The sequence below is a fragment of the Spinacia oleracea genome, chromosome 3 (assembly GCF_020520425.1).
Source record: "Spinacia oleracea cultivar Varoflay chromosome 3, BTI_SOV_V1, whole genome shotgun sequence".
NCBI lineage: Eukaryota > Viridiplantae > Streptophyta > Magnoliopsida > Caryophyllales > Amaranthaceae > Spinacia > Spinacia oleracea.
Genome location: NC_079489.1, coordinates 46,156,589 through 46,164,241, shown reverse-complemented (window position 1 = coordinate 46,164,241; position 7,653 = coordinate 46,156,589). Strand labels below are relative to the sequence as shown.

At 36.9% G+C, this 7,653-nt stretch overlaps 2 long non-coding RNA genes across 3 annotated transcripts; both read right to left on the bottom strand.

The window, feature by feature from the left end:
• Positions 1–2,659: 2,659 nt before the first annotated feature.
• LOC130468986 (uncharacterized) lies at positions 2,660–4,841 on the bottom strand. Its single transcript, XR_008929358.1, has 6 exons — positions 4,705–4,841; positions 4,258–4,394; positions 4,120–4,159; positions 3,903–4,016; positions 3,640–3,773; positions 2,660–3,144 (listed from the first exon to the last, which is right to left on the bottom strand). It is a non-coding gene; the product is annotated as an uncharacterized lncRNA (long non-coding RNA).
• A 219-nt stretch (positions 4,842–5,060) lies between these two features.
• LOC130468985 (uncharacterized) lies at positions 5,061–7,257 on the bottom strand. 2 transcript variants are annotated; one of them, XR_008929357.1, is made up of 5 exons: positions 7,071–7,257; positions 6,725–6,930; positions 5,849–6,027; positions 5,348–5,499; positions 5,061–5,196 (listed from the first exon to the last, which is right to left on the bottom strand). It is a non-coding gene; the product is annotated as an uncharacterized lncRNA (long non-coding RNA). The 2 variants fall into 2 exon arrangements; XR_008929356.1 differs by having other exon boundaries at positions 6,725–7,250.
• Between the last annotated feature and the right edge of the window lie 396 nt (positions 7,258–7,653).

Sequence of the window (7,653 nt, the reverse complement as noted above, 5' to 3'; positions counted from 1 at the left end):
TTCCTAGTTGGAGGCTAATGGTTTTGGCAAAGCTAGAACTCGGGGTTACTCATTCACGCGTGCAAAGACGCCTGCACAATGCACAAATAGCACGTTGTCACACTAACATGAATATGAATGCGACATGCAAAGTTCTCAACCTAAGGTCGGTCTAAGTTTTGTATGATGCAGGTAGTCGGCTTAGGCGGAAAAAGGGTCCTTGACTAAGAGGCGGATCTGGTAACAACCGTTTCACCTCCACTTAGGGGAAGTGATTTTCGGCAGACGACCTCCATGCAAGATGTCAGGAACATCAAGCAAATGTCAAGGTTCGGTGGGATCAGAAGTGGTCAAACACTTTGGTCAGGAACCGTATGGAGAGTGACCACTCCTTTACCCCCGGGGCTAACCCGAATGTAGAACACATTTATGTTGGGCAAGGTAGAAATTCATTTTGCACAAATAGTATTTTTGAAATCATGCATGAGATGCCTAGAATCACAATTGTATTTGAATATTGTACTTGAAAAGCTTACCTTTCGTTCGTTCTCGGAGTTTGGGAGCGCTCTTTCGAAGTTCAAAATCTGAGTTAAACTCCCACTCGAATATTTGGGCAGAATGGGAAACCAGCCACTAGAAGCCACTACGCTGAAAGCAGGCAGCAGCGCCAGACGCAGGGCCTGCGCCTGGCGCTACTGCTGGCATCCAGAACTTGAGCGTAGCAGTGGAAGATTTCTCATAAGTTGCTCGTATACTCGAATTTGAAATTTAGAACTCCCTAGTGGAGTCGTCGGATTGTAGGGTGTTATTTTTTTTATAATTATAGGACAATCCCTACAGTTTTTGAAATTTTAAACTTGAAGGAGTCGCCACCAAACATTTTTAAGCGTCCAGTTTGGAAGGACCAAAAATTGACTCTTTTGGATAAGGCATTGAATCTTGAAACCGAATGTGTGAGATTCGGGTACGGGAACAAACCGCTTATTTTGGCAAGATTTAAAAATACATTCAAATACAAGACAAGGATCTTTCGTGAAATCCTAATCATGCACTAGGTTGAATTTTGCAATTTAGAATATTTAAATTGCTACTTGTACGTGGTCACTTTACTTTAAAGTTAATTAAGAGAACCTAAAGCCGGTTTGTCAAAAAATTATCTTTATTAAGCGTGATGTAACCTTTGTATCTTGTTGTATTTAGCATGTTAGGTGATGAAAGCGATAAACATGTAAAGTATCATCACAAAAATAAAGGAATTATTGAAAGGTGTACAAGACCACATCACCTTAAAAAGGTGAATAAAGAGTGCGGAATTGAAATTGCAAGCATAGGAAATAAAGGTGCGATATTGAAAGTGCGTTATTGAAATTGTGATATTAAAAGTGCGATATTGAAATTGCGATATTTGAAAGTGCGGTATTGAAAGTGCGGTATTGAAAGTGCGATATTGAGATATTGAAATGACGATATTGAAGTTGTATTATTGTATTTGAAATCCGAACGCCAAACAACTAGTTAATAATAAGTGTGCCCGACACGGATTCAATTCTCTAAAAATCTTAACTTTAGATGAGTTGCTCATCTAAAAGCATCATTGATTTTGAACATAGAATTTGAAAGGAAACTTGAACTTGAATGTTGAATTTGAATATTGAACTTAAATATTGAAATTATGAGTCTTGACTCTTAAAGATTAGACCTTTCCATGCTAAAAGGCCTCACCTTTAATATGCTCCATAACTTGAAATTGATTCTAGTTTAAGGAGAAGTTGATCTCACTTAAACATCATTGAATATTGAATATAGAACTTGAATATTGATGATAGAAATTGAAATGCTCATGTGTTCTAGTTTGGAAAAGGGTTTGCACTTTCCCAAACATCCTTGAACTTGTATAAAGTTGAGGTTTTTGAAGATTTGATGATGATTGTTGTAAGGAATACTTTCAAGGATGAAAGCTTCAAGTTACTAATCATGTTTTTTTATTAAAACAAAGCATAAAGATTGAAACTTAAAACTTATAGAAGGAGTTTGGATGATCATTTGAGGGGGGGTTTCAAGTATGAAATCCCCTCAAAGATTACTCCTTTTTGGCATTTCCTGGTTCAAGTGTGTAAGAATCAACACCAGAACATCATAGCATTAGTAAACTTGAAATTAGAAAGGTAGAAATTTTGATTGAATCATGATAATTTGTATAAGGGATTCGGATTACCTTGCTAGGTTTAGGCTAATTTTCCGATTTGTACTCCCGATTACTTTGATATTTTAGAAAAGTGTAGGAAGATTGAAAATTGAAGATTGAATTAGCACTAGTAGAAAAACATTCATTTGAGGCGTCACTTTTATATTCATTTGCGGCGTTTTTGGCGTAGCAGCAAATAGAGTGGCAGCAAATGAATAGGATTGATTTGCGGCGTTAAAAAACGCCTCAAATTAATCATTCATTTGCGGCGTCAGGTAGAAAAAACGCCTCAAATGAATAATATTGTAAAGCGGCGTTTTCTACCTAAACGCCTCAAACATTGTAAAATTGCGTGAGTTTAAACGCCGCGAATAATGTGTAATTTTTTTTTATAAATAATTTTATTTTTTTATATTCTACAATCCCAAAAAATATAGAACCTGTACTCACGCCATATTTATACAATGTCCAAAAATATCATCAACCACCAATAACTTCCAAGAAACTTTGATTTTCACATATAAATCAACCATCATATGTTTACAAAAACAAACCACCTAAATAGTGATAGGACAGGTTAACTGCCGTGCCAAACATTCAATAAGCTACCTTATATAGCAGACATTTGATATTTTCCACGCGAAACCGAAAACATTTGACAACTTATATAGCAGACACACATAATCCCAATATCTTCAGACAAGAATATAAATCAGGTTTAACCTTTCAAGCAAACCTAAACCGTTGGCCTGATTCATCAGATGACGATATATCCTTTTCCTTTTCCTTTTCCTTTGCCTTCCTCCTTTTGAGTCGGGAGAAGTGCTGCATTATGTCTGCACATTCTTCTTCTAGTACCCCTCTTCGAATGTTCATCTTGGAGTGGAAAGGGTGTACAGGAGCAGCTGGCATCTCTGTCACTTCTGAAGGTTGATTTTATTATCTCATGAGGTCAGCCACTCAGGAACATGACACAGTGCCTGTTAATCCAAGGAGCGTGTGAAAATGCTTGTTATTGCATATAGATTTCGTATTTCTTAAAGTAGCATAGTACATAGTAGATGACAAGTAACATGGGGGAGGGGAGAGAATGAGGGGAGGTAGACAGGAAACGGACTGGAAAAGGACACTAACTAAACACAAGTAGAAGAAGGAAGGCAACTCGGAAAGATGTTTGCCTGAAAGCCATAACTAAAAAAATACAAGAGGGCCAACAACTTGAAATCAGTTAGTCACAATACCATATAAAGTTACAATGGGATGCATCTAATCAGATGTATGTGTTTAACAGATATAATTCAAGGTTATACACCAGTAACATTTCTTACGGCTGATAAATATATTTTGTAATTTTTTTAATGTACGCCTGACAAATTAAAGGTCACCATAATAGTGAGTTTCAAAAAATTAATCTAAGTGAATGTCTTGTTCAGAGAGAAAAAATGCTCTAAAATATAGCATGAAGTCATCCATACCTTATCCAGCTGCCATCAGCTCCAAGAAGCTTATTAGGAGCACCCCAGGGTACTGATTCTGACTTGAAGGATGGCTTCAGCAAACATGGGACATGGCTCCAGTATAATATCAAAGTCTTGCTGAATCTGGCAAACTAGAAAATAAAGCCACATTGAACATTTGAACTACGAAATAAGTATGTATTTAAATCTATCAAGTTCATGAAGTAAAGCCCCCCTTAAAGTTTGAAAATAGAATTTTAATCATGGATCAGGTATCAGACCTCAGCTATCACAGTAACAATGCATTGAGGTAGTCCTTTAAGAGCTACAGATTCTGCCGTAGACATTGTTGTAGCCATCTCTTCACATGATGCAGTATTCTGCCGAACAGTGACCTGTAAATTGTAAGGAAATTTGAATCCTGCTTTCCACTTATCATTGTAATAGTATGAAAAATACTTTCAACATATATAGAGAATGTGCAGTCAGGGACTTTACCTGTTGAACTGTTTGCAATGTCAAGACCTTCTAGCTCTATCTGTTAACACAACAGCAAGATCATGCATGATTCAAGTTTCATGTATTGGAAGCTACAAAAAGGAGATATCAAGTTCGTAAATTAAAAGCTTTACTGACCTGCCAGTAACCACTATCAGTTACTGAGACATAAGTATGATCCCCTAGATGGTGTTTCAGGTCAATGGCGTCGAAAATAATTCACCTCCAACTTCTGTATTCTGTGGATCCTTATTAATCCACGGAGAGAATATTTCCTAAAACAAGGGTAGAACACACACTGAGTGATGCAGCATTAGTGTTGGAGTATATGCAACAATTCAACATGCCACATCAGCCCACAAGCCTGCAATTCCTAATCAAGCTAAGCAATCAAGGCAGAGCATGCACAACAGTTATGCAACAACTTCAATCAGAACCAGCCCGCTAAGTCAAAAGGCAAAGGGAGCTTTTCTATTAAAGTCCAAAACAGAAGTTACCAAAAAACAAAGCAACCAATCTGATTGCATCAAGGTCAAACACTTAAAATTATAGCAGTGTATACTAAAAGGAATCAGATCACCGTACCCATTGATATACTAGCTTCAGTCTGTACTCTATAGGATAATTAGGATCATCTCAAAAAGCTGACACCCTCGATATTATGTGACCAGTAACTCATCCAAGAATGGTGCAGAATTCTGCACTAGTCATAGCAACAAATGGATATGTGCCACAGATTTGACAATTGATAAGGGTTTATTTCACTTATAACAATATAGGTTCTATTCGATCAAACGACAACTATATTTACTACAGAATTACTCAACTATGATACTAGCAAATAGCAAGCACACATAGACAAAACGACTATAACAGTCAAAATATGACCGTAATTCAAATAGACAAAACGACAAGGAGGACGAAGGAGGAGTGACACATACTAATTTGTCAAGTACACGTAGCCTTTAGTGAGACGACACGGTGGATACGAGTCTGAAGAGTTTTGTGATTCGCGGTCGAGATGAGTCGATCTGTAGCCTTTAGTGAGACGACGACGGTGGAGATCAGTCCCAAAATCTATTAAAGAGGAGATACTCGGTGGTGAAATAAGAATGAAAGAAGAAGGTAGAAGGGAGAATGGAGAAGGGAGAAGGATACAAGCACTCAAAAGAAAGGCAAGATCGAAGAAGACAACTGAAGGATAGGAAAGGAAAGGCAAGGGTTTTACCTTATTAGTTTGGCGGCGGCAAGATCCGAAGTACTGAGTGGCAAGTTGAAGCTACCAAGTAAGGCAGTGATAGCATCACACAATCATACATATGCATTCCATGAAACAAGGCAACAAAGTTACATGGTGTATCTATTTTCCTGATCCATAACCTGCAGTTTTGAGGACAATATTGCTTAAGCCAAACTTATAATGACAATTCAAAGTCGGTCAATTATAATATCTAAAGGGTCAGCTACAATTAAGTTAAGTTCAGTACTTCAGTTCAGTGTCAAAACCACAACCCTCCCTCTACAATAGGCATCTGTTACATTCATAGGGGAAAATTCAAGATAATTTTGTAGGATTTTTACGAATCTGTAGGATAAAATTTTAGGTTCTTGTGACGCAAAAGAAAATATATTCATCTTATGCTATACTGGAAATCAAGAAGAAATATATTTGGCCAACTACTTCTTTTCTTGAAGAAATCACGAAGAAATATCTTGAATTTTACATTACCTCTTCATAGAATGTCATTGCAGTCAGACGATACCCTGCCAAGAGTAAGTATTCCTTCACAGCACAGTTAAGATCTTGTCTTTCGTTATCCTTCACAGATCCTAAGTTTGACAGCGTGGTGTCGTTCTTCTGTCTTCTTATATCAAGAGATGGGTCAAAAGAAACACTTCCATTTGTACCTGCAGAAAATGGTACAAAGCTCCGTAAATACTGGAAAGCATGAAAAAGAAAAGGGACTCAATAGGATATCACATAGCTTCCCAGTTCTAATGCCAATACCCAAAGCGAGTTGCTACCAATTTGATAATCTGAAGTCTCCACCTCATCAAAACTGCAGTTTTAGACAGCTTTGGCATGGACTACCAGCATGCAAAACCAGAGCCTTGATCAGGTTACTTCAAGTGGTGTCTACCTTATAATAGTGATTTTGATATGAAAGCAATGCAGGCACTTATAACAACACTTGCAAATGTATTAAAGTCATGCTAGAGTTCCAAAAGCAGAATAAATTTATAAGCAAAGTAACTGAACCAAAACAGAACAAAAGCAAACAGAACGGACAAAACCAAAACATAACCAAATTTATATGACAGGTTGTTTATATGCTTAACTGAAATTCACGAAATAGAACTGAACTATACAAAATTGGACTATACAAACAGAACACACATCAACCATTATGCATAACACCTAACTGCATACCAGCATATACATACCAACACACAAATCAACACCATAAAACAGCAGCATCCCCGTGTAACATATCACAAACTGGTACGACATGTAAACCCCACATTTGAAACATCAACAATCAAGTTTATCAACTAAAATTAAAAAGACGAAGATGAAATATGAAAATTTTAAAGTAGCCCTTACAATAGGTTTTGTCTGGATTTGCAGTTCACTTCGTTAGGTGGAAGAGCAAGTTGTTGTTCTTCTTTCAGCTCGGGCAAGAACTCATTTGGGTGGGATAGGTCATATCCCTTCACTTTCTTTTGTCGTCTTATTGCACTCTTTCTCTTATGGCAAAGAAATAATCAAATCCCAAGTGACCAAATGTGACAGTAATAAGTAAAAAAAACCTTGTAAAAAAGAAGTCGAAATATTCAGTTGCAAGTTTGTGTATAAGAAATTAACGGAACGAGAAGTTAACTTCGCAAGCTTTCCCATAAAATGTGGAAAATATATCAGCAAAAGAAAATAAGGTTACAAAATAACTAACCTCCCAGGTAAAGGGCTCAAGCCATATATTATTAGAGGTGTTAGTTCTAGTGCTTCCTCAAGTGGATACAACCAGAAACAAGATAATTTCAAATTTCCATGTGAAATGAAACTGTTCTACACTGTCCTGGAGGAATGTTGCATTTTATCTCATTCAATGTAATCATAACAGCCTACAGCCTGCTGGGGGTGTAGAGAAGAAAAAAAAAAAGAGGGAATCATTGTTTATACAAACATCAGCCTGCTGAACATTATCATCAAAGCCCTGCAAAACAGAAATTAAAGTGAACAAATAGCTCATAAGTGAACAAATGAAATTTGGCAAGACACCATATGATATAAGCTCCACCAAATTAAAGTTGCTTAGAACAGATTCATACTAAGGTCAATCAAACATGCTAGTTGGTAGCAGAAAGCAACAGAGATCGGACTCAGAGTTCCATTTCAATTAAAGGATATGAGAATGTTACAAGCTCTCAACTTGTAGACATTATCAGGTTACATCAACACTCAACTGAGACTTGTCTTGCAATTAAGACTACAACAACCAAACCAAAGCCTTACTCCTAGAATAGATAACCGAG